Genomic DNA, 24,978 nt, shown 5'->3' with positions numbered 1-24,978 from the left:
GGGAGAGGCATGAGTAATGCAGCAAACTAGTATGTACCCTTGTGTAGTAGAATGTACTTCTGGAAGAGTTTCTGCTTCTCTACTCCATTATTCAGCCTATGCCCTGCTCTTTGCAAAGTCATCTTGAACAATAATTCTTCCACGTGATGATGAATTTTATACAGCTGTGCTCTATCAAGATACAGTGGCAAACCCAGATTGCCCTTCCTTGGAACGGGAACAACTACTGAGTTGGTAAAGTAAAGGTATAGCACCCTCTGCCAGGAGCCAGCCAACTGGTGAAGTGAAAATAGCGCCAGCAGGATATTTAGAGGAATGACCAGTAAACAGGTTTCATTCACTGTGGCCATTAACAACAGCAGATGAGCACTGATTGGGCCTGCAAGCCAGAGGCCTAATCCAGAGAAGAGCAAGAAATCTATGGCCGGGCTGTTCTTTCCCTCATCTGAAGCAGCAGTGGGCAAAATCAGTTCTGAGCCATGGAAACAGTTCTTCCCTATTGATCAGGCGGTTCCTTCCCTCCCTACCCCTCTTAAATGAGCAGAGCAGGTAGTAAAGGGAGAAGCAGATGGAGAGCAGGTTCCCTTCCTCACCCTTTTGCTGTCGTCTATGTGAGAGTAAAAACAAGCATGGCTTGCTGGAAATGAATCTGGAATGGCTCCACCTTCAGCTTGTCACAACCCTCTGCTGTTCCCTGGGCAACTTAGGAAGATACATGTTGAGTCACCCAACTAGACTTTACAGTTGAGTAAGACAAACAAACAGGGGAGAGGAGAGAGGAAAGAGAAAGTAACAATAGGGTATGTCGTATAAGCTAGCTGTGTATACAGTTCACATTGCCTTCTCACTTAAGAGACATGTTCATAGTACATGTAGAATGTGTGTTGGTTTTATGAGTGACAGTCATACAGCCTAACTGTGCAATCACCTACACTGATGGATCAAAGGGGTCTTCTTAATTATATGGTCTAATAGTAATAGAAAATCTGGGAGAAGACACTTGGACATAAGCAATGCTTCAGTGTTCAACATCTCCAGCACTATGGTTGTTTCAAATCCTTGGCCAGGGAACAGTGGGTAAGATTTTGTCCAATCTTTCTTACTTCGGATAGAAGGATAAAGATTTATAAATGAAAAATTCCTTTCTTGAACACCTTTTGAGCAGAATTTTTTAAAGTATGCAAGTTTCTCCCTCATGCCTAGTGATCAAGCATATGAAGGCTAATTGCAGAAAGGACTTAGATAGAACTAGGGATAAAAATTGAATGAAAGAACCCCACTAACACAATCAAATAAAGAAACAGTTGTGAATTGAAACAATATCTCACTTTGAACACCAGAGTTGCAGTCCTGCTGGAATATGGCTTATACTCTTTTTTTTCTTTCCTTCCCTCTCATTAATCTCCTTTCACTTCTTTTGAAAAATCTTTTGGAAAGTTTCTTAGACATGATGTCAGATACTTTGCTCTTCTCTTCTTGCCCTAACAAGACTATGTATATTTTCTCCCTGTGGCACATTTGCTCAGTGCTTTAGACTTCTCTTCACAATGTTTTTTCTGATGACTTGGGGTCATGTCAGTTTCTCACCTCTACAAATAAGCAAAAGACACGCTGAGTCAGCAATAGTGGACACTAATGTTGGAGTATCCCTCTGTAAATAACAAGAAGAAGGTATTTAACTATTACTGGATAGTATAATTTTATTATTTTGTATTTGGAACTCATTGAGAAAGAAGAAAGAGGAATCTGAGGACGAAAACATCAAATTTCAGAAAATTATGAGGCAAAAACCTCACTAGGAACAGACACAGCAGTACCAACAATGGAGATATTGTGTCAGGAGCATTGACCTTTAAGCATTCAATCCTGTAAAGTGTTCAGCAGCTTCATCTCCTGATGTCTTCATTGCATTACAGGATCTGATGGCTCATAAAAGATTTCATTAAAAGAATGGACTAATTCTGAGCTGTGCAATTATTGAATGACTAATATACAATGTCTAAATCAGGAGTGGACAATAATTTTTGGTGGGGGGCCACTCCCAAGATTTTGGAAGGGCAGCACTTTTCTGTGGAGGAGGTGCAGGATCTAGGATGGAGGTTGGATAGAGAAAGGAGTACGGGGTAAGGGACTGGGGTGCAGCAGATGGTATGAGGTCTGAGAGGGAGTTTGGATGAAGGAGGGGGTTGTGACTCGGTCAGGGGAATGGGGTGGAGGGTCTAAGAGCGTGTTTGGATGCAGGACAGGATTCTGGCCTGGAGGAGCGATGTGGGGGGGAGGGTACATGGTCTGGGAGAGAGTTGTGATCTTGGGCAATGGGGTACAAAGGGTTTGCATGGGAGGGAGTTGGGGTTCAGAGAGTTTGGATGGTGACTTGGAGGGGGGAGAGTTGGGATGCCAGAGGCAGGGAAGGAGGGGCAGAGGTGCCAGAGGCAGGCTATGGCTGGGAGGCACTTACCTAAGTATCTCCTGGCCAGCAGCCCTGCAGCATGCCCAAAGCAGGCTGGGCTCCCTGCCTGCTGCAGCTCCAGACCACTTGAAACTTCAGGCTGCTCCCTCCACATGCTCTCAGCTCCAGGAGTGGGAAGAGGCTTGCCTTTCTCCCATCCTCAAGCCAATCTCTCAGCTCCTATTGGCTGTTTTTTTCCAGTCAATAGGAGCTGAGAGATTGGCTGGGATCCGTTCCTATTGGCTGGCTGTTTCCAGCCTATAAGAGCTGAGGATTAGGCTGGGGGTGGGGAGATCACACAAAGCCTCCCCCTGCCTGTAGAGCAGAGAGCCATATGGACTGTGCTTTCAACCACAGCAGCTGCGTGCCTAAGGGTCCCAGCAGGGTGGTCCATGGGCTGGATCCAGTGGCTTGGTGGGTGAATCTGGTCCCTGGCTGTATTTTGCCCTGTCTTAAGCCATAAAAACTAACATGTATTAATATGGCAATCCATATTCTTATGGGCTGTGTCTACATTAGCATCCCTTTCCGGAAAAGGGATGCTAATGTAGACTTCGGAATTGCAAATTTAAATATTTAAATATCCCCCGCGGCATTTGCATTTACATGGCTGGCGCTTTTTTCCGGCTTGGGGATAAGCCAGAGAAAAGCGCCAGTCTAGACGCCAGTCTAGGTAGAAATAAGAAATCCTCCGGAAAAGGGCTTATTTTCCGGAGAATCACGTCTAGACTGGCGCTTTTCTCCGGCTTATCCCCAAGCCAGAAAAAAGCGGCAGCCATGTAAATGCAAATGCCGCGGGGGATATTTAAAGTAGGAATAAGACCCTCCGGAAAAGGGCACTTTTTCCGGAGGATCGGGGCCAGTGTAGACGCTCTTTTCCGGCTTTTTTAAAAGCCGGAAAAAAGCGGCGGACATTTTTATTTAAATGCCGCGGGGGATATTTAAATCCCCCGCGGATTTCCCTACGACGACTAGTGAAATTTACATGCCCCTTCCGGAAAAGGAGCCAGTGTAGACGTAGCCCAGGGGTTTAAGGATTGATTTCAAAGGGAAGACAGGAGAATGATGAATGTTTTTGAAAATTCCACCTCTATGTTTTCTAAAACAAAACTGTTAGTATATTTTAAATTGTTAAAAGCTATGACATATGAAATCACCTTTTTTTTTAATAGACATAGGTAGTAGAGAGTCTACAATTTCTGTTCACACTGATTAATATCAGAGGGGTAGCTGTGTTAGTCTGAATCTGCAAAAGCGGCCAGGAGTCCTGTGGCACCTAATGGATCTGACGAAGTGGGTCTTTGCCCATGAAAGCTTATGCTCCTACACTTCAGTTAGTCTATAGGTGCCACAGGACTCCTCACCGCTTTTACTGATAAATATGTTTACATACTAATGATTTCTGGAGAGATCTTTTTTTTGGATTATTTTGGAAAGTGTGAGAACAAGTTTTGGGATATGTGTTTAGAAGTTTAAATAACTTCATGAGATGGCTGTATGTAGGAATTGCTTGTGGATATTAAGCAAATGGTGAATTTCTTTACCAACATCTGGTATAAATGAAGATCACATAAATCACAGTTAGCTGCGGGTCAGCTTTAAATTATGCTAAAGAAATGTGCATATGCTACTTTATTTGGAAAATGTCTAGAACCTCCATCCTCTTCTCATTTCTCTGTGAACTTTACGTTGATATTAGAACAGCCAAACTTTTTGCAATGAGCAATATTTGGGAAGTTCAGACATTAAGTACCTGTACAATAGATCAATTTACCAGTGGTACATTTGTGGTCTGATTATAAGTAATCAGACCAAAAAATGTAACATATAATGTTATATGTTATAGTGGTCTTAAACAATTCCTTGCTGCATGACCAGAGTGAATTAGACATTGTGTGAAGCCTGAATAGCATCAGATTGAGAGGAGTGTTTGTGTCATTTAGGCTAGGCTACACTGCATGTTTTTTCCAGCAGAAGATACGCAAATGGAGCACTCATTTGCATATCTCACGCATATCCTCTTCCGATCCTTTTTGTGAAAGAGGTTTCTGTGATAAAAAGCCCTGTGTAGATGGGCCATTTGTTGGAAAAAAAACTCTTTTGCATAAGAGCCCTTATTCCTCAAAAAATGAGGTTTACAGGCTCTGCACAAAAGGAGGTTTTCCCGACAAATGGCCCTGTCTACACAGGGCTTTTTATCACAAAAACCTCTTCTGCAAAAAGGATCGGAAGAAGATATGCAAATGAGAGTGTGAGATATGCAAATGAGTGCTCCATTTGCATATCTTCTGCTGAACAAAACACACAGTGTAGACGTAGCCTTAAAGAAAGGCAAGGCTGGTCCACTCTCAAACTAGCTTGACCCTTCATTACAATACTGTGACCTACTGTGATGATTTCTAAGAATCTTCATACGCTATCTTGCGGTAAGACTGTAGTTTGCCCATATCACTAATAAATAAGCTAAAAACAGACATACAGAAAAATGAAGAGAGACTTTGTAATAAAACACAGAATAAAAACTTACTAAATATTCACACAATATATTGACATCCTATAAGTTTACTCTAGGCAGGCCCACCAGCAGGGGGCCAAAGGGGACAACTGCTCTAAGGCTCAGCAATTCAAAAGAGCTCAGGGCTCCTGGTTGCCACTGCTGCACAGCCAAAGCCCTAGACCAGTAGTTCCAAAACTTTTTGATACTGGGGACCAGTAAACCCATTCACAAGCTTTTGGAGGACCTGTACCATTTATTTGCATATCTGCATATTCATTAAACAAATGACGAATATGCAAATAAATTGTTTCTGGTCCTCCCAAAGCTCCCAGTGTCAACTTTAGCAAAGCTTTTGATACAGTCTCCCACAGTGTTCTTGTGAAGAGGAGGCCATGGTGCTCAGATACCTGGGGAAGTTGGTCTGCTCGCTGGTCCTCAGTGCCCAGGCTATCCTCGGGGTCGTCTCGTGGTGCAGCCCCAGCGGGACTCTCAGTGTCACGGGCCTGAGTGGCACCTGCTTATGAGACAGGAGCAGGCCCGGTCGACTGCCCTGGGCGGTTTCCCAACTCCAACCCCGAGGCATATACTTCACCCACTTTTGGAACCAGTAAGGTTAGAAGGTCCCTCTGAGGTCTGCTGGTGATTCAGCTCGTATGGGCCCTGGAGGTTGGGTGAGTAGCCCTGTGTCCTCTCCTCCAGTCGCGCCTGTGTTTGTGGGTGAAACTGCATGTGCGACAATTTTTCTGAGGACTGGTATTTTTTTTCTAAGGACCGGTATTGGGCTGCGGACCACGCTTTTGGGAAATGCTTCCCCACACCCTTTAAATCACCTCTAGAGTTCCACCCCGCATTCCCTGAGCCTCTGACTTGGTGGGGCTGATTAATCACCAGTGAAGCTGTGCTACCGCGCAGCTTAGAGGGAAGACTGGGGAAGAGCCGGGCCTTTCAGTCTTGCCCAGGGACCTGGCGAGTCTGTCAGCCCCACTGACTCTAGGGATCTATATCTGGAGCAGAAAGGCTACGTCTACACTGCAGTGCTATTATAGGATATGAAGGTATCCCAAAATAACCATCCCGTGTCTTAACAACAAGCCCGTTATTTCAAAATATAACAGGCTATTCCGACATCCCTGTAAACCTCATTCCACGAGGAGTAAGGGACACTATGGAATAGTGGGTTATTTAGAAATTTGGCACTGTGTAGACAGCACCAAATTACGAAATAAGCTATTTCGAAATTGTCTCTTATTTTGACCTACGGTTCAGTGTAGACACACCCAAACTGGCATGTTACCTGTTGAATTAACCAGCATATAAAATCACAAGTACGTACTTCTGAAACAGAAGTAGCGTATAGCTATAACTCCAAGTTTGTAGCTGTGGATGCTCTAATCCCTTTTCTCTGAGCTTTTGAAATCACTTGTGGAAGGTTTTCTTCACGTTTACCCTAAAAACCTTTATTCTGTTTTAATGCATCTTAAGAAATGCAATTCTTTTAAAAGAGCTGTAAGAATATATCTGCCAGCCCATTATAATGAATAGTGAGCACACATAGTTAAGATTGTTCATTTGTGTTCATTTGTGTAATTAGCAGTTAATTGAATAATTAATTGAAACCTCTTTTTCTTGTAAGTAAAACCATCAGTTTACTGATCACTCAGCACCCTGCTTTAATTACAGTCTTTACAAATCTGCTTGCAGACATTGCTTTAATTTAGTATATAAATGACTCTTCAATTGTTTCAAGCTCTTAAGGGATTTAGGAAAACATAAATCAGCACATTGACTCAGTAAAAAAATTCAGTGGTATGCTCAGAAATTAGACCTTGGTGCAATTATATAGAGATAGATAACAAAGGGGACTGAGTTTACACTAGAGCAGTGGAAAAGAAAGAATGTCAGATAATAAATGTAAGATGATTTTACTAAGGAAGTGCCTGTGTAATTTGAAAAGGTACAGGTAATTTGGAAGACAGCAGAATTTAGTAGCCTACAGTTACATTGATTACTTTAATTACTAACTTTCATAAACTTTGTATTGCCCTTTGTCTGTTTATAATATGCATCTGTTATCACTCATTTGACACTTAATTTTTAAGCTCTCCAGTGTAAGAACCATCTTTTCTTAGGTGTTGGTATAAAGCTGGGACAAAAGGACCCTGATTCCTTAGGCACTAGTGAAATATAAATAAATGAAATACAGGCAGTCCCCGGGTTACGTACAAGATAGGGACTATAGGTTTGTTCTTAAGTTGAATTTGTATGTAAGTCGGAACTGGCTCCAGATTCAGCTGCTGCCACTGAAACTGACCAGGGGCTGACTACAGGAAGCCGGAGGCAGAGTTGCTCTGCCCCCAGCTTCCTGGCATCAGCCTGATCAGTTTCAACAGCTGCTGAATCTGGAGCCTGGGACAGAACAGCTGGGGCGCTGCTCGGTAGATTCCCACAGGACCAACCTGGCAGCACCCCAGCTGCTCTACCTGAGGCGTCCCGCAACAAAAGCCTGGTCTGCTGGGGGGGGGCGCACTAGCTGCGCCCCCATCCCCGCCAGCAGACCAGGGAGACCCGAGCAAAGCCGCACAGGCGGAGGGACCCCGCCGCCCGTGTGGCTTTGCTCCTTTGCCCCCAAGCAAAGCCGCACAGGCGGAGGGATGCCGCCTGTGCGGCTTTGCTCCTGTCTCCCTGGTCTGCTGGGGGGGGGGGGGTCCAGCAAAGCCGCTGGACCCCCCCAGCAGACCAGGGACACCCGAGCAAAGCCGCAGCCTGGGCGGCTTTGCTCGTTTGCCCGGGAGCAAAGCCGGCCAGGCAGCGGGACCCCCGCCGCCTGGGCGGCTTTGCTCCTGTCCCCCTGGTCTGCTGGGGGGGTCCAGCAAAGCCCAGGCGGCGGCTTTGCTCGGGTGTCCCTGGTCTGCTGGGGGGGTCCAGTGGCTTTTCTGGACCCCCCCCCAGCAGACCAGGGAGACCGGGAGAAGCTTTTCTCGCCCCGGAGGACACGGGCGGCGACCTGCCGCCCGTGAGGTCGGGGGCGAGAAAAGCCCTGTTCATAAGTGCGGATCCGACGTAAGTCGGGGACTGCCTGTAATAGTAAAATTAAAATACATTTCTTCTCACATATCACTGGTACATTGTTATGGGTGAATGTAAAGATGGGTACATTGTGCATATATGTGCAGATAGTTAACAACCTAGCTCTTTGGTTACAGGAATTTACAAGCGCAGTTGTGAGGAGAAGGAAGGAAACTGTACATTTGAGAGGATTAACAAGTTTAGCGCAAGGGATAGTAGAGCTTGTAAGTACAGAAAACTGCTTATCTTCAGACTAAAGAGCTTTACATTGCCTTTGTAGTTTCACTCGCCCTAAAATCAGGTGCTGACAGTCTCCTCCGGGGAATGGGGCATTAGCTGCAGAAAGTCAAATAGCTGTGAAAAGGAACTGGTATTAGTTATGCATGGAGTCGATGCTACTTCTGAAGCGTGGGTTAAAAGATCTGACATGGTTCACATTCACAGTGGAAGATACAAGTTGGTCTCGCCTGAACAATTCATGAGAAGCTGCCTGTATTCAGAATTTTCTGTTTCTCTTTTCAAATTATATTGTTTGCTATAATCAGATAGTAGAAAGTTCATAGGATGCATAATCTGGGTGAGTTAATGTCATTGAGGCTACGGTATCCCGGAAAAACTTCGCCGCATCCCCAGGAATGCATCTGCTCTTCTGACATGCTCTTTTGGAAATCCTGCCTTTCTCATTCCATGAGGAAGAAAGGGCTCTTCCAAAAGAGGTGGTTTTTCTGAAATTTGGCCCAGTGTAGACGGGCCAAATTTTGGAAAAGCCTTTTCCAACAAAACTATCGGAAAAAGGTATGCAAATTGTGCAGCACAATTTGCGTACCTTTTTCTGATGCAAAGCGCAGTCTAGTCATAGCCTGAATGAAATTTTAACTTCTGTAATGTTGCTGAGGTTAGAACCCTTTGTCTTGCAAACTCCAAGTTTTATTATTGCTACTTTTTTATGTTTAACTTGGATCTTTTAAGGTGAAAAAGAGGCAAACCTGATGCTCAACAATTTACTGAGCTGGAAAAAATATGTACAAGTAACTTCTAGAAGTGTGTTGGAGTAAAGCTAGCATTTACTAGATGCTGAACAACTTTGCTCTTTAAAGTGTAACTACTTCCTTCAATGTCATCTCTTTAGATAGCAATATCCTCTGTTTGATAAGGTCAAAATGTTGGTGAAGAGAAAAAGTTTCAGCTAATGAGTGAGGGACAAGACTTACCAGGCAGAAAGGCTGGCAAGGCTGAAGAGAGAGCTGCTCACATTGTGCAATAACACAGATGCTTTGAGATGTGACCCCCTCCCCCCTGAGTTCTCTATCTCAGATGTTTGTGAACCCCTGCACTGGAGATTTATGATAGCAATGCCCAGTTGGGTCACATGGATGGTCCCTGTCTCGCACTGCTCCAGACAGATAACTGACACTGTACAACCAATCCCACCCTTTCCAGCCCCTCTTCTTTCTCTATCACAGAGACTAAGGCTACATCTAGACCAGCGTTTCCCAAACTATGGGCTGCAGCCTGGTACCGGGCCACGGGAAAAAAATACCGGGCCTTAGTATGGCTGGTGGCTGCCAGCAGGGCCGGCCTTAGGCCAATTCGGGCCCCGTGCCCCTGAACCCGGAAATGCTGGTGAGTTACAGAGCCGGGGGCCCTGCTTCACCGATATGTGGAGCTGGCTCTCTCCCCTGGCTCTGCCTGGAGTGGGCGTGGGTCCCCCGCGTGTCCTCCCACCCTGCCCCCAGAGTGTCCCTGCTGTACATGGCTCCTCCTCACCGCCTGCTGCTGCTCATGTGACGTCACGGCCTGGGATTTTAAAAGTCTTCGGAGGCACATGGCGGGGCCTCGCTGGCTCCAGCAGCCTCTGGCCCCGCAATGTGGAAGGCAGAAGGTAGGGAACGGGCTTGGGCAGAGGCGAGGAGGCGGCAGCGTTGGCGGGCTTGCGCGGAGGGGGAGGAGTGGAAGGAGAAGGGGGCTTGGGAGGGGAAGGCACCAAGGGACAGGGTGCAGGAGAGAGAGACAAATGCCAGGGGGCCAAGTGCAGACAATGAGGGAAAGGGCAGGAGGGGAGGTGTCAGTGGGAGAGGCGACAAGGTGATGCTGGGAGAGGAGAGGAGAGGAGAGGAGAGGAGAGGAGAAGGGCATTGGGGGCTGGAGGAGGAGGTGCTGGGAGAAGGCTTGAAAGAAGGGGTGGGCATGAGAGATGTGGGGATGGAGCAAGTCATGTGTGAGGGCACAGAGGAGCAGGCGGGGATGGGGCAGAGAGTGCTGAGGGGGTGGGTATCAGGGAAAGAGAGGGCAAAGGGGGCAGGGGCAGTAAGGGAAGGGGAAGGCACCAGGAGGGTGCAGGGCTAAGGAAACGTGCAGGTGCCAGGGGATTCTGGGGTGAGGAAGAGGGGAGAGCTGGCCACCGGAAGCAGCACTGGACAGGAGAATTGAGGGAGGCTGGGGAGATTGGGGGGGTGTGAGGTTGGGGGCAGGGAGCTGGCTGGGGAAGATGGAGGAGGTGGGGAAAGAAGAAGCGGTCGCCGGAAAGAGGGCTGGATGCGGGCAGCGGGGCTGGCCAAGGGAGACTGGGAGGAGAAGCGGGGGGGACCTGGCTGCCCAGGAGGGGGTTGGGGGAAGTGGGGCTGGCCAGAGGCACAGCGGGGGGAGCAGGGGGAGCAGGGGGGAGGAATGAATCAGCCTGTGGAGAGTGGGACTTACCCGGCCATATGTAGATCTTGGGACGCTGTCCGGCCCGGGGATTCTATTGTCAGTAATTTGGCAATAATTTGCATATCTTCTTCCAATCACTTTTTTGAAAGTTTTTTTTTTTTTAAAAAAGCAAGCAGTCTAGACACGGTTCTTTAAAAAAAAAACCCCTTTTTTCAAAAGAACTTTCTTCCTCAAAAATTGAGGTTTACAGATTCTTTAGAAAAAAGGGGTTCTTTTCAAAAGAACCGCATCTAAACTGCTTGCTTTCTCGAAAAAAACTCTTTCGAAAAAGCAATCAAAAAAGATATGCAAATTACCGCCAAATTTGCATATCTTCTTTCGAAAGTGAAAGTAAGTCTAGACGTACCCTCTGAGACGCGTGCTTAAATGGACCCCCCGGACAGACATTTCTCATCTTCTGCTGCTTGCTTGCCTACCTCTCCAAGGGACAGCAAAGCATTTGCAGTGCATGGTCTGGTTGCCCAACTTTTGGACACCACAGCACACTCCTTGCCATGGAGCTGGAGCTGAACTCTGGGCATGTGATGGCCCCACACTGCCATGCTGCAGTTTCTGCAGAACTTTGAGCAGGCTGCCTTCCTCATAGAAAGAGATTTACCGCTGTCAGAAACCTCCTTTCTTTTTGTCGAAAGAACGCAATTGCAAGTGGATGCAAGTATTGTTTTTTCAGAATAACACCCATTGTTATGGAAAAACGCTGCAGTGTACATGTACCCTAAGTGATAAACTCAGTAATAGTGAGGAGGAGAGCGGGTAGTAAAGCACGCACAGGGACACACACATTGAAGAAACCATGCTACTGCCCAAGGTAACTTTCTCTTTCTCTTCTTCAAGTGCTGTCCCTGTGGGAGCTCCACTTTAAGAGACTTCAGAGCAGTGCCCTTTGATGGAAGGAGGGTGCTTTGGAGTTGAAATCTAAAGAGTTAACAGTACAGTGAGTCTGAAGGAGGAATCAGATATTGCAAGCTGCTATGTAAAAGTCTGGGCTGAGGCCCAGGTGGCATCCCTACAGATGTCTGCGATAGAAGGAAAGCCCCAGAGGCCTATAGGGCTCTGGTGGAATGTGTGTGAATCCCCATAGGGTGGTGTTGGTAACAGAGTTTTATGCAATTGGAGATCCACTTGGAGAGCTTCTGTTTGGAGATTGGAGTGTTCAGTGATAGAAATAAACAGTCTCGGTGATTTATGGAATGGTCTTGTTCTATATAAAAGAACTTTTCCTCTGTACTTCAAGAGTATGAAGTGTGGGCTGGCTATCTTCATGAGGCTTGGAGTAGAAAGTCAGTAGGTGAGTGGATTGGTAGAGATGGAAGGCAACTTTAGGTAAAATCTTGAGATGTGGCCTCAAGTATACTTTATATTTAAAAAAGATAGTGTGTAGAGGTCTGCCATACACTCTCCTGCATGTCTGGTAGATGGAATGGCCAGTAGAAATGCCACCTTCATTGAAAGGTGTATTAGTGAGCATGTAGCCATATGTTCAAACGGGGAACCAATGAGGGCAAAGGTTCCATGGTGAGGTAGGACCATGCTCTTCTGGATGGACATTGGTGAAGTCTTTGAGGAAATGTTTGGTGAATGGGTGAGCAAAGTCAAATAGTTGATCTAGTTTGTGGTGAAGCACTATGATACTAGAGAGATATACTCTTAATGAGCTCATGGAAAAGGCTGACTTTTTAAGATATAAGCCGAAGTCTAATATTAGAGGTAAGGAGGCTTAAATGGACACAGTCTGTTTTTGTTGGCAGCAGGTATTGAATCGCTGCCACTTGTATAGGTAAGTGAAGCTGGTAGTTATAATACTCTATGACTATTTAACAATATGTTTTGTTCATCTTCTGAGCAGGTCATCTCAGAGCCCTTGAGTCATGGAGGAGTTATAGTCTGAGATGGAGTCTCTTTGGATCCAGATGCAGAATACAACCTGTGTCTGGGACAGCAGATGAAGCAGAAGCAAGAATGTGTTTAGTGGATGCACTGCCATCCTGAGAAGATAAGGATACCAGATTTGTTGGGATCACATTGAGACTATTAGGATTATTGTGGCTTTGTCCTGTTTGATCTCATAGATCATTTGAGCCAAGAAGGGGGTGGGAGGGAAAGCATATAGAAGTGGAGTGTTCCATTCTCCGAGAATGTGTGTTGAGCCCTGCTCGGGAGTGAAACTGGGGGCATTTGGTATTGCACAGGATTGCAAAGGGGTTTATCATTGAGAACTCCCACTGTTGCAATATGGAGCACGTGGTTGTTGTGGTCCTACTTGTGCTCCTGAGAGCATCCAGGTAGGGATGATGCTGTGATGTGGATACTGTGACAGATGCATCATTTCCAGAGTCTCATGCATAGGGAGTGCAATTGTACTTCCCCTTATCTGTTGATGTGAAACATACAAAGAAGCAGGAGCTGGCTTTGCAAACGGTTCTAACACATTTGTGTGGAGAAGGGATTCTGCAGGGGACCAGTGACCCCAGATGTAATGCAGATACAGGTGTGTCCTCAACCCAAGAATAAAGTGTTAATGGTGATGGTAATTATTGGTGCCTTCTGAACAAAGGACATTGTCTGGTTGTGTCCAGCAGAGCAGAGAGTCTCTTAGGTTGTCTGACATTGTGAGGCATTTTTTATGCTGTGTTTGTGTGGGACATGTATGATTGATAGATTGAGTATGGGTCTCCACCCCTAGGCTTTTTCTTTGTGAGAAAATAGTGGGAATAAATCCCATCCCTCTGTGTCTTGTTGGAACTGCTCCTACATGTATGAGGTAGAGCACCTCCTGATATAGTAGATACTTGTGCGAGGGGTCCCTGAAGAGAGCAGGAGGGAGGATGGGTAGACTTGTTGAAAAGTAAAGGGGAGGAGTAACCAGTTGGTATAATTTCTAGAACCCATCTGTCCAATGTGCTGGTTTTCCCTACCAGATAGAATGGAACTAGGTAGGCATGTAAGAAGCAGGTAATTTGATAATCATGTAGTCGATAGAATTTTTATCGACTACATGATTAGTCGATAAGGGAAGGCATTTAAAGTGCTCTGTCCTGGCTTGCGCTGGGTCTGGGACCAAACCCCACTGCGGCTCCGCAATTTAAAACATAGTTGGAGCCGGGCAGGCTCCTACTACATTTTAAATGCAGAGCCGCAGTGGGGTTTGGTCCCGGACCCAGCACAAGCCAGGAGCGAGACAGTTTGCCTGCCCATCCAGCTCCTACTGCATTTTAAATTGCAGAGCCACAGCAGGGTTTCGTCCTGGACCCAGCGCAAGCCAGGACTGTGCCAGGCTGCCTGCCTGCCTGCCCGGCTCCTACTACGTTTTAAATGCAGAGTCTCAGCAGGAGTAGGTCGCCTGCCACGGCTCTGCATTTAAATGCATATAGTTTATAGCATAAACTGATAAGCGTCTGCTTAGTATACTTAATTGACTATACTATTACATCCCTAGAACTAGATGTTATATGTGTAATCTTTAGATGTCATCAGCACAGAAAGACATGGGGTTCTTGGGCCTGCAACCAAGGTTTCGAATTTGTTGCCTGGAATCATTCTTAAAGCTTCATCCTGTTCTGCCCAGTTACTGAGCCAATTGCCTCATTAGCCTAGAAATTACCACCCAGGTGTCAGTAATCCTCCATAGAAACTGATTAAGTGGCTTCAGTTAAGCCTTCACACCGTGTTGCAGCAACATCAATGACCACTGTGCTACTAATAATATCCTGTCACATGAACACCCATAAGCAATGGATCTGATCATACTTTGACACAGGTGTGATGTCTCAGAATAGGAATCTGAGACCATGTTGTTTCTGTGTAAAGTAACCAGAGCAATTCTTGAGGTCTATCACCACGTCTAAGTCTTCTGTCCATGATTCCTCTTTTTACTGCTATATTCCTTAGTAATTAAACTCGATCATTCAAGGAGGAATGGGGCCATTTTTTAAAAACCCTTTTGCTATAAGGTGGCATTTTAAACTACAGTATTCAGTTGATGGTTAGGACTCCAGGCTTAATTTATTGCAGCCACAGTCTCAGGATGATTTTGAACAAAATTAAGGTTTTGTTTCTGTAGAAGATTCTCATTTTGGAGCCTTTTAGGCTCCCACCAATTAGGAGCAGCCGCCAAGGATTTTTCTTCTAGAAATCAATTGCAGAAGCCACCAGAAACCAAGCTGTCTCTCTGTATTAAATATGTGTGCCGCTCACAAAGAGTGGATTCCAGAAAATTAAGGCTCTTAAAGTGAACGCTGTGTATTGTATCATTTTTTTCAGCCCTGGAGAAGAGAGATACTTCAAGGAATATTGTTCAATTAAGAACTCCAATGGAAAGAAAATTTCAAATTTAATCAAAGGTTATGTTTTACTTCAGTAGATGCAGAGCTACTGTAGTAATGGAATCTTCCTGCACTCAGAATCGAAGAGAAGATGGTTTGGTCTGAAAACTGTAAATTAGAGAACATATGGCATGAATTATACCATGTACGCTAAACAGCTCTTGAATTGCAAACATCCTAAGTCAGACCTTCTCTTTAGAGATGCTAGGATGTCTCTTTCTGACTCCAATAAGCCTTATTTTACTAAAGGGAGTTTTTACATATAGAAGGTATAAGAGAATGCATTTTTACTAGCTTATTGTGACAAAGTCTGCATAAATACCTGTGGCATGTCTTGCTGATAATCTGCAAGCATGGACTCTCTGTATGAGATTTAAAAAAAAAAACCTGCCAAATTCTGCTCCATAAATAAATAAAATCAGCCTGGTTCAGGTTTTAACGTCTATTAACCCACCCTGTTTTATTTGTAGATTGTGATTTAAGTGGGGGGAAGAGCTGCTGTCTTTAGGTTTCAGCAATTTTTTTATGGTGTATTTAGATTTAAAGACTTCCTTACTGGGCTAGAACAAATGGGGAGAGTTGCATGGTAATACTTGTGTGGGGTGCTGGGTTTTTTTTGTCATTAATCCTCTCACATGCATAGGACTGTCAGCTTGAACTAAAATCCTTACTTCAAACATAAACCAGCGTTTTAGTACAAACATTACTAAAACTCACTGAGGTCAGTAGGAATAATTCCATTGACTTCAAAGGGCATTGGATTAGACTGTTAGCCCTCTGACTTCTAGCAAATCTTTGCTATTCAGTAGTATTAACATTTTGTCTGATAACTAGTACAAAATAATCTCCCATGTGGTTCTTATTGTTCCAAGTGATGATGTAATCTTATATTTAATGATAAAGATGACAAAATATTCTACTGATCATGAATAAAGATCATGTATATAGTACAATAAGCGTTTTCAGTTTCAGAAACAGGATACACATATATATTCTACAACAGAATATTTACAATATAAAAGATCTCTTAAGATTTTTGTAGACTGGAGAAGATGGTAAATGGTAGGAAGATTTTTGACTGAAGTAAAAAATAAAAAATCTGTAGAAAGTACAAAAAAGTAAGCAAACCCATAAAACCTCCTGGAAACAGATTTGCAAAATAATCAATCTGTAGTTGGAAAGGTGCAAATGAAGACTCTAAAAAGTCTTAGTCTCAAGTCCATGTCTTCAGGAAAAAAGTATGTGTGTCAATGACACGAGAAGGCATGATACATTGTGTAACAGATAAACTCATTGATTTAGATGAAGGAAACAGATTCTCAGTGTAAAAGACCAGTCCAGGATAACAAGAAATGAGGATAGAATTTGTTTCCTCCGTAGGAATTGTGATCATACTCTACATTAATAATTATGCTAACGTAATCATATGTTCTGAGTTTTGGCTTTCTGTTTCAAAGTAAAGAATTAGAAAATGACAATCATTTTTGTTCTCTAGTATATGCTAAATAAAGCAGCAGTTGAATTAAAATGAAGGCTGTGATACAATCCAAAAGGAACAATTGATGTTCCAAATTAAGACTCTTTCTTTATCTTGGTCTCCATCTTGAGTAGGCCCTGAAAAAAGAGCTTTAAAATCATGTGTTTACCATATGTTTCATTAATTATCCACAATGGAAAGAATTATGAAGTTGTTAAAGTCTTAACTTGGAATTTCTTGGCTCTTGTTCACTTTGGTTATAATCTTTAAGTTAGTTCAATTCATGTTTTTTTAATCATACCAAAAGGTTATGAAAAAAATTACTGCCACTTTGATTCTAGGAAATTTCATTTAGTTGCAAAAACTGAATCTGGAAGCATCACAAGTAGGAATGATGTTTTTAAAAACGTAATTATGTGCTATTTGGGACACAGAGGAAACACTATTATGAATCAGTTAATACATGTATGATTTAAGTCATTTTAATTTATATGGCTGCACCTACCCAGCAGCATTATTTCGGAATAATGGCTGTTATTCCTAAATGACAATAGTGAGCGTCTACACAGCAATTCCGTTATTTCAAAATAAATTTGAAATAACAGACAAATTATTCCAAGTTCTGTACACCTCATTCCATGAGGAATAATGCTTATTCTGAAATTGCTATTTCAAAACAGATCTGCTGCTGCTATTTTGAAATAGCTCCTCCCCATGGACATTTGAAGTACCATAATTTAGCGAATATACCCCGCACCCAAATATACCCCACATTTTTGTCTATTTCAGTAAAAAAAATCTTGTATACCCCGCACACGAGTATAATCCACGGGGTATGCAAGATTGTGCCGGGGGTATATTTACGGTGTGGGGGTATATTTATGGTGAGGGGGATTAGGCTCCCAGCATGCGACCGAACAACGCGGGGAAACTTACAAGCAGCCAGGAATGCTCTGGCGCCAAGCTGACAAAGGGAAGGAGCACAAAGCAGGCGAACCATGCCCCAGCCCAGGAGCAACAAGCGAGTGTGCAGCAGGCCCGGCGTGAGGTGGCAGCAGCTGCAGACAGGGGAGGGCGCCCATCTGGATCGCGCAGGAGCAACAAGCACCATGCCCTAGCCCCGCTTCTGTGAGCCATGGCTGCCTACAGACTCCCGCCGCTGCTGCTGGCCACCGAGCCCCATGCCCGCAACTTGCAACTTGCTCCGGGCTCCTTCCCTTTGTCAGCCCAGGCCGGGAGCCTCCCACTTGGTGCCTCTGCTGGGGATGCCTCTGCCCCGGCTCCAGAACATTCCCAGCTGTTGCACCCCTTGTAAGTTTCCCCACGTTGTTTGGTCTCAGGCTGGGAGCCTAACCCCAGCCCAGCAAAGTTAGTGAAAGGGGTAGAGGGGAGGGGACCCTCTGCTATTTCAGTAAAAAAAAAAACCCTCTATAACCCGTGCACAACCACAGCCCGCAGGAGAGGAGGGGATGCAGGTTTTGTAAAAATGAATATAACCCATGGGTTATATTTGCTAAATTACAGTAGTTACTTCCCAGTGCTTCCTGAGGCTCTAAACCGAGGTAGCACTTCCACATTAGGAAAGCCTGCCTCAGACTAATTTTGACGCTTCCCTGTAGTACAGGCAGTCCCCGAGTTACGTGGATCCAACTCACATCGGATCCCTACATATGAACGGGGCTTTTCTCGCCGTGGAGGATGGGGGCGGCGGGACCGCCCAGACACGCCGCGGTCCCACCGCCCGCATCCTCCGCAGCGAGAAAAGCTGCTCCACGTCTCCCTGGTCTGCTGGGGGGGGGCACATCTAGTGCGTCCCCCTCCCCAGCAGACCAGGGAGACGCGGGCGGCGGGACCACTGAGACGCGCCAGTCCCACCGCCCGCGTCCTCCGCGGCTTTACTCTGTGTCTCCCTGGTCTGTTGGGGGGCCCCCCCAGCAGACTAGGGAGACACGGAACGGCTTTTCTCGCCGCGGAGGATGTGGGCGGCAGGACTGCCCGCGTCCTCCGCAGCGAGAAAAGCCTGGTCTAGCTAGTGCGCCTCCCCCCCCAGCTAGCTAGTGCGCCTCCCCCTTCCCCAGCAGACCAGGCTTTTCTCGCCGACACCTGGGGTAGAGCAGCTGGGGCGCTGCTGGGTTGGTCCCACAGCTCAGCTCCTGGGCGCTACTGGACCAACCCGGCAGCACCCCATCTGCTCTGCCCCAGGCGTCCCCAAGTCAGCCGCTGCTGAAACTGACCAGCGGCTGACTACAGGAAGCCCGAGGCAGAGCTGCTCTGCCCTGGGCTTCCTGAAATCAGCCGCTGGTCAGTTTCAACAGCGGCTGAATCTGGACACCTGGGGTAGAGCAGCTGGGGTGCTGCCGGGTTGGTCCCGCAGCGCCGAGGTGCAGCGCTGCGGGGACCTACCCGGCAGCGCCCCAGCTGCTCTGTCCCAGGCGTCCAGATTCAGCCGCTGTTGAAACTGACCAGCGGCTGATTCCAGGAAGCCCAGGGCAGAGCAGCTCTGCCTCGGGCTTCCTGTAATCAGTTCCGACTTACATACAAATTCAACTTAAGAACAAACCTACAGTCCCTATCTTGTATGTAACCCGGGGACTGCCTGTATAGATGTGCAATGTCAAAATAAGCTGTTTCGGAGTATTTCTTCTGGAATAGCTTATTTTGAAATAAGCATGTAGTGTAAATGTACTCTACCCTACGATCAGTGCATAGAAGAGATTTCTTAAAATACGGACAGCTGACAAAATGTTCAACTGAATGTGTTACAAGTGTGATCTTAATCTTTAGATTATTTATAGGCACGGTTATGAATGGTGCCAATGCATCCTACCAAGGAGTCTATCTGCTATGAATAAGATAAAGCTACTAAATATTTAGAATTTGTTCTTTCTAAGCATATATACTGCATTATGTTTTTATATTTCATAGACTGGATGAGTCCTGCGGTCCCTCCTGCCAAAATGCAAGATTTGTGTCTACACTAGGGGTTCTCAAATTTCCTTGTTCCATGACCCCATTCTCACAACAAAAATTACTGTATAACCCCAGGACGGGAGACCGAAGCCAGAGCATGCCAGAGCCCCAGTGACATAGGAGGGGGATCAATGCCCAACAGCTTCGGCTGTAGGCTGGAAGTCTATAACTAGGGCCCCATAATCCAGCACTGAGACCTAGGATTTCTGCTTTGGCCCCAGGAGATGGAACTCAGGTTTAAACCCTGGCACCCAGCAATTCTAAATCAGCTTTGGAGACTTCATTAAAATGGGGCCACAGCCCACTCTGGGGTCTTGACCTGTAGTTTGAGAACCACTGATCTACCCCAACCAAGGCAGATGGCTATACAGCCTCTTTTTGAGAACCTTGAGTAAATAAGCTTCTACAACCTCCCAAGACAGTGTGTTCCATTGTTCTAGTGAAGGAAGTTTTTCCTGAGATTTAATATAAATCTGCTATGCTGTAGTTTGAACCCCTTGCCTCTTGTCCTGTCCTCTGTGGCAAGAGAGAACAACTCTCCTACATCTTTTTTGTGGCAGCCTTTCGAGAGTCTGAAGATTGGTATAATATCCAATCTTCTCTCTTTCAAACTAAACATATCCAGTTCCTTAAGTCTCTGCTCAGAGAGCTTGTGTTCCATGCCTTTGATCTGTATTGCTCGCCTCTGAATCCTTTCCAGTTTCTCTGTATCCTTTCTATACATGGGTGAACAAAATTGGACACAATGCTCCAGCTGAGGACTAACCCGTGCTGAATAGAACTATCACTTCTCATAACTGGAATGCTGTGCCTCTGTTGATGCTACCTGAAATTGCATTTGCAACAGTATCTCGTTGACTCATGCTGAGGCTGTGATCCAATACAACTATCAGAGCTTTCTCAGCAATGCTGCTGCCAAGCCAGTTTTCACTCATTCTGTGTTTGTGCAGCTGGTTTTTCTTCCTTAAGTGTAGCACCTTAAATTTGTCTTTGTTGGGTTTTGTTTTGTTAGCTCAGTTCTCCAATTAACTACGGTCCCCCTGAATTTTATTGGCAGCTTTCCTCCCCACCTCACCCCCACAGCTTTGTGTCATCTGCATACTTGATGTTAAAAAACACCAGACCCAAAAGAGATCCCAGTGGAACCCCATTTGAGATTTCTCTCCAATCTGACCTCATTCCTTTAATAGTTACTCTTTGTGCTTGTTTAACCAATTGTGTCCACTAATGGTAGTTCTGTCAAGCCTGAATGTCTCCGGCTTACGTATTAGAATGTCATGCGGGACTACATCAAAAGTCTTGCTGAAGTCTGAGTATATTACGACCACTGCATTTTCCCCCAAGCCCATCCATGAAATCAGTTACTCTGTCAAAGAAAGAAATCAAGCTGGTTTGGCATGTTCTGTAATTCATACTGGCTGGTAGGATTGCCTCTTCATCCTCCAAGTACAGTATTTGCAAACTGATTGCTGTAGAAGCTTCTCAGGTATTGAGTTCAGGCAGACTGGTCTATGATTCCCTGACTCCTTTCTCTCCTTTTTCAAAGATGAACACTGTTAGCCCTTCTCCAGTCTTCCAGGACCTCTCCTGTCACCCATGAGTTTGTAAATAATATTACCAGTGGTTCTGAGGAGAATGGCATTCAATGCCGCTCATTTGAATTCATTCAAATTGATCAGAAGATCTGTGACATATTCTTTACTTATCCTGATGGGCATCCCTTTCTCTTTATTGTCTATGGTAACTTCACTTATGGTCATGTTATTTTTTATGAGAAGACTGACGCAAAGTAGGCACTGAACAGCTCTGCCTTCCTATCTGTTCAGGTTTAACCTACTTCCTCTTTATTAATGATTTAGAGAAATGTAAACACCTATTATTGGAATTATATAGTAAATTTTTTGCTTCATTCGAGCCAGCATTTATCTTGAGGAAACTTGCCATGTGTGGTGTCTGAAGGGAAGGAATGGCAGCAAAGTTTGCATTGTCCAAAAGACACCAAATGTTAAATCCAGAAGGTAAAACCAAATTACAAGTCATCCACTGAATTGGAAAATAAATTATAGGTGCTCTTAATATACAAGATTTGTTCTCAGTTCAGACTTCACACATCATTTTTTAAATCAAATTTGCCCATGATTCTGTCCATAATGGCCCTGATTCAGGAAAATTTTTCTATTCAAGACAACATTTAAGTCCAATTAAGCTTAGTGAATTTGCTTAACTACTGTCCTGAATATGGATAGACTAGAACATATATTTAAGTGGTTTTCTTAGTTGGAACCTCACTGATGCCTATAGAAGTATCCCAAGATTGTTCATAAGATTGTGTAGCAGTAGCAAAAACAAAACAGTTTAAGATTTAAAGGAAGATGCTGATGGAATTCTCATTCTGGAAAACAGAATAATCTTATCCCTCACATCTGGTGTTTATATGTGAGGTAGCCAGAGGAGGGCCTGGCAGTGCATGGGCTAAACAAGGCTTTTTTGCCCAACTATTCCCGCCCCATTTTACCTGCAGCCAATGCCAGGCCCAGAGGGAGAATAAAAGGAGGGAACCTGCCTCAGGAGCTGACCAGTGAAGAGACTGGAACTGGTTCTGTCATCTGCAGGAACTGAGCCAGAGCTGTCTATTAGCCACAGGAGTATGTGAGCCTCCAACCCCTTCCTCTGGAGTGAAGGGGGGGGGGGAGAACCAGAAGGAACCCTCACTGAGGAGGGGGAAATTGGACTCTTGGGGGCCATGCCCTAAACTGAAGAATCCGATGCTAATAAGAGGCTGGAATTCCTAGGCCCAGGGCCTCAGCAGGAGGGGCCTACACCCCAGGCCACCAGTTAACATTAGGACCTAACCACTAGGCCACCCTGCTGCCCGGGAGACCTGGCCAAAATACATAAATTGTACAATGGGGTAAAGTAAAAATTAAACATGTAGATGTGTCCATTTCACCTACAGAGGTGAAAAGGGAATGTTTGGATATTATCAGGGCTGTAGTTGAAATTAATATCACCAATGTTTAAAATTCTCCTTGTGCTGCTGGTACCTGGTGTAAAATTACATATTTCAGAAGTCTGAAAGCATACTTCAGGAGAGCCAATGCATTTGCTCAACAGCATGTACAAGTACAGAAAAGCAGAAGAGAAACAGTAATTCTCGATACATTGCATATTAAGAGGTCACTACAATATTTCATAATTTCAGAGGTTGAGAGAAAGAAAAGTGCTTATAGCATGGCTCCTTCTGTAACACCATGTTCATCTGAAATGTTAAGAAATATTCCAAAGTGACTTGCCCCTTAACTTTTACTTATACATCAAGCTAATATGTATTCAGGGGTATTTTTGATTGAAGTCATAGACAGGTTATGTCCAATAGTGCAATATAGAATTGCAACCTTTACCTGAAGGATAGGGTGACATGAAAGAGCCCTTTAACTATAGTAGCAAAATTGGCAAATTAATTGTAGTCTCAAATATCTACACTAGGAAATTATTTTGAAATAACTTATTTCAAAATAATAACTCCTGAAATAACTATTTTGAAATAGTTGTTATTTCTCATGGAAGGCAGGAGTTATTATTTCAAAATAACCAGCCCCTTGCTTTAAAATAACGGGGTTCGTCGTGTGGATGCTCCACTTGTTATTTCAAAATAAGGGGAGTTATTTTGAAATAATTCACTAGTGTAGACCAGAGCAAAGGAAGAACACTACAGAATACTTATTGAGAAGTACTAGAAGTAATATATTAAACTGTTTGTATAATGATTTGGCTTAATTAAACAGTTAAAATCCTGAGCGGCATGAATGAATAAAATAGAGATCCTGAACTATGAAGGAACCAGGGAGATTACAATTAGAATATTATGTGTTTTTAATATCAGAACATTTGCAAGAATTACAGAACGCTCAGCAGAGCATAACCCAGAGCTTGGAAACTGAGAAATTAATGGCAGGGCTGATGAAATCACGTTACGTACAATATTAGTATAGCATTAGTCCATTAAATGTTAACTGAGTCCATATAATGCCTATGCATGTCAGACCCTATATTCATTTAATCTACACTTGTTTAGCAAGGCAAATGTTAGAACAGTAATGTCTTCACTAAAGAGCAAGCAGAGATAATCTTGCAGAACGCCACCCTCCAGGTTTAATTTTTACTTGTGACTATCTAATTAACTTGGGAATCCTGGCCACCTTCCTCTCATTAAAGGGTGCGTCTGCTTTTGCACAAAATCTTGCCACCTGTCTAGACTGGCCGCAAGTATTTGTGCAAGAACACTGACTTTGTACTGTACAAAATCAGTGGTTCTTGCGCAAATATTCCGACACTCCAGCACAGGGATAAGCCCTCTTGCGCAAGTATTCTTGCGCAAGAGGGCCAGTGTAGACAGCCAAGTTAATTTCTTGTGCAAGAAAGCCAGATGGCTAAAATGGCCATCGGCGCTTTCTTGTGCAAGAGAGCGTCTACACTGGCATGGATGCTTTTCCGCAAAGGCACATGCCAATATAGACACTCTCTTGCGCAAATACTTTTTACGGAAAAACTTTTCCGTTAAAAGTATTTGCGCAAAATCATGCCAGTCTAGACGCAGCCAAACTGTTTTATGATTAAGAATCAGTCTTTAATCCTTGTACTATCGTAGCTGGAGAGAAACCCTTGCAACAATTGTTTGTTTTAATTTTCTTCAGATAAATCTCATAGCACTTCATGAAGTGTTTTCTTTCACACTTTCCATCCGCCATTCTCTGTTTTTACAACCGTCACAGCTTTTGTTATAGTAGTTTATTAATATACTTCATGGCTTTCTCATCCTTTTTGGATGCAAACTTTGGTTCAGTTTATGCTTTAACTCTTCCAAATGCATTAATTTCTCTGCAATAATATATTACATAAAAACACCACCAAATACTCATTAGGATAGGTCATTTTCTTTTACCCAGAATTCTTTACCAGTTTAGAACTACTCATTTCACATAGCATATCATTTTTACTTGTAATAACTCAGACAAGTTTTCATAAGGCCCAGAGCATTTATTTCTTCTGTAGCACGAAATAATAAAGATTTGCAATTATGTTATTTAATATAATTTATGCAATAAGAATCTTATAAAACATATACAATAGCCACACAGTGTATAACATGTGGAATTGCAATAATTTTGTACCATTGGCCAATTTTAAGAACAGGGAAGGAGTTTGCAGTTGCTCCCCAGGAAAAAAGGTGGGCTACAGAGATGAGTTGCCTAAAGTAATTCCCTGGGAGGAGGGAGTGAAAAGGCAGGGAAATACAGGGGATTGGGGAAGGCCAGCATATATGTAAGTGGCACAGGGAAAGACAGAAAAGTGCAAGGAATGGACCTTGGGTGCTGTATAAAGCATGGGTGGCATGAAATTTGTTAGGGTTAGCTGCCTGACAGTTTATTTACGTGTGCGTCGAATGGACGCTCTGGTAAACAAACCATCTGGCAGCCTGCTAGCAGCT

The sequence above is a fragment of the Pelodiscus sinensis genome, chromosome 9 (genome assembly GCF_049634645.1).
Source record: "Pelodiscus sinensis isolate JC-2024 chromosome 9, ASM4963464v1, whole genome shotgun sequence".
NCBI lineage: Eukaryota > Metazoa > Chordata > Testudines > Trionychidae > Pelodiscus > Pelodiscus sinensis.
Note: the sequence above shows the minus strand (reverse complement) of the source record.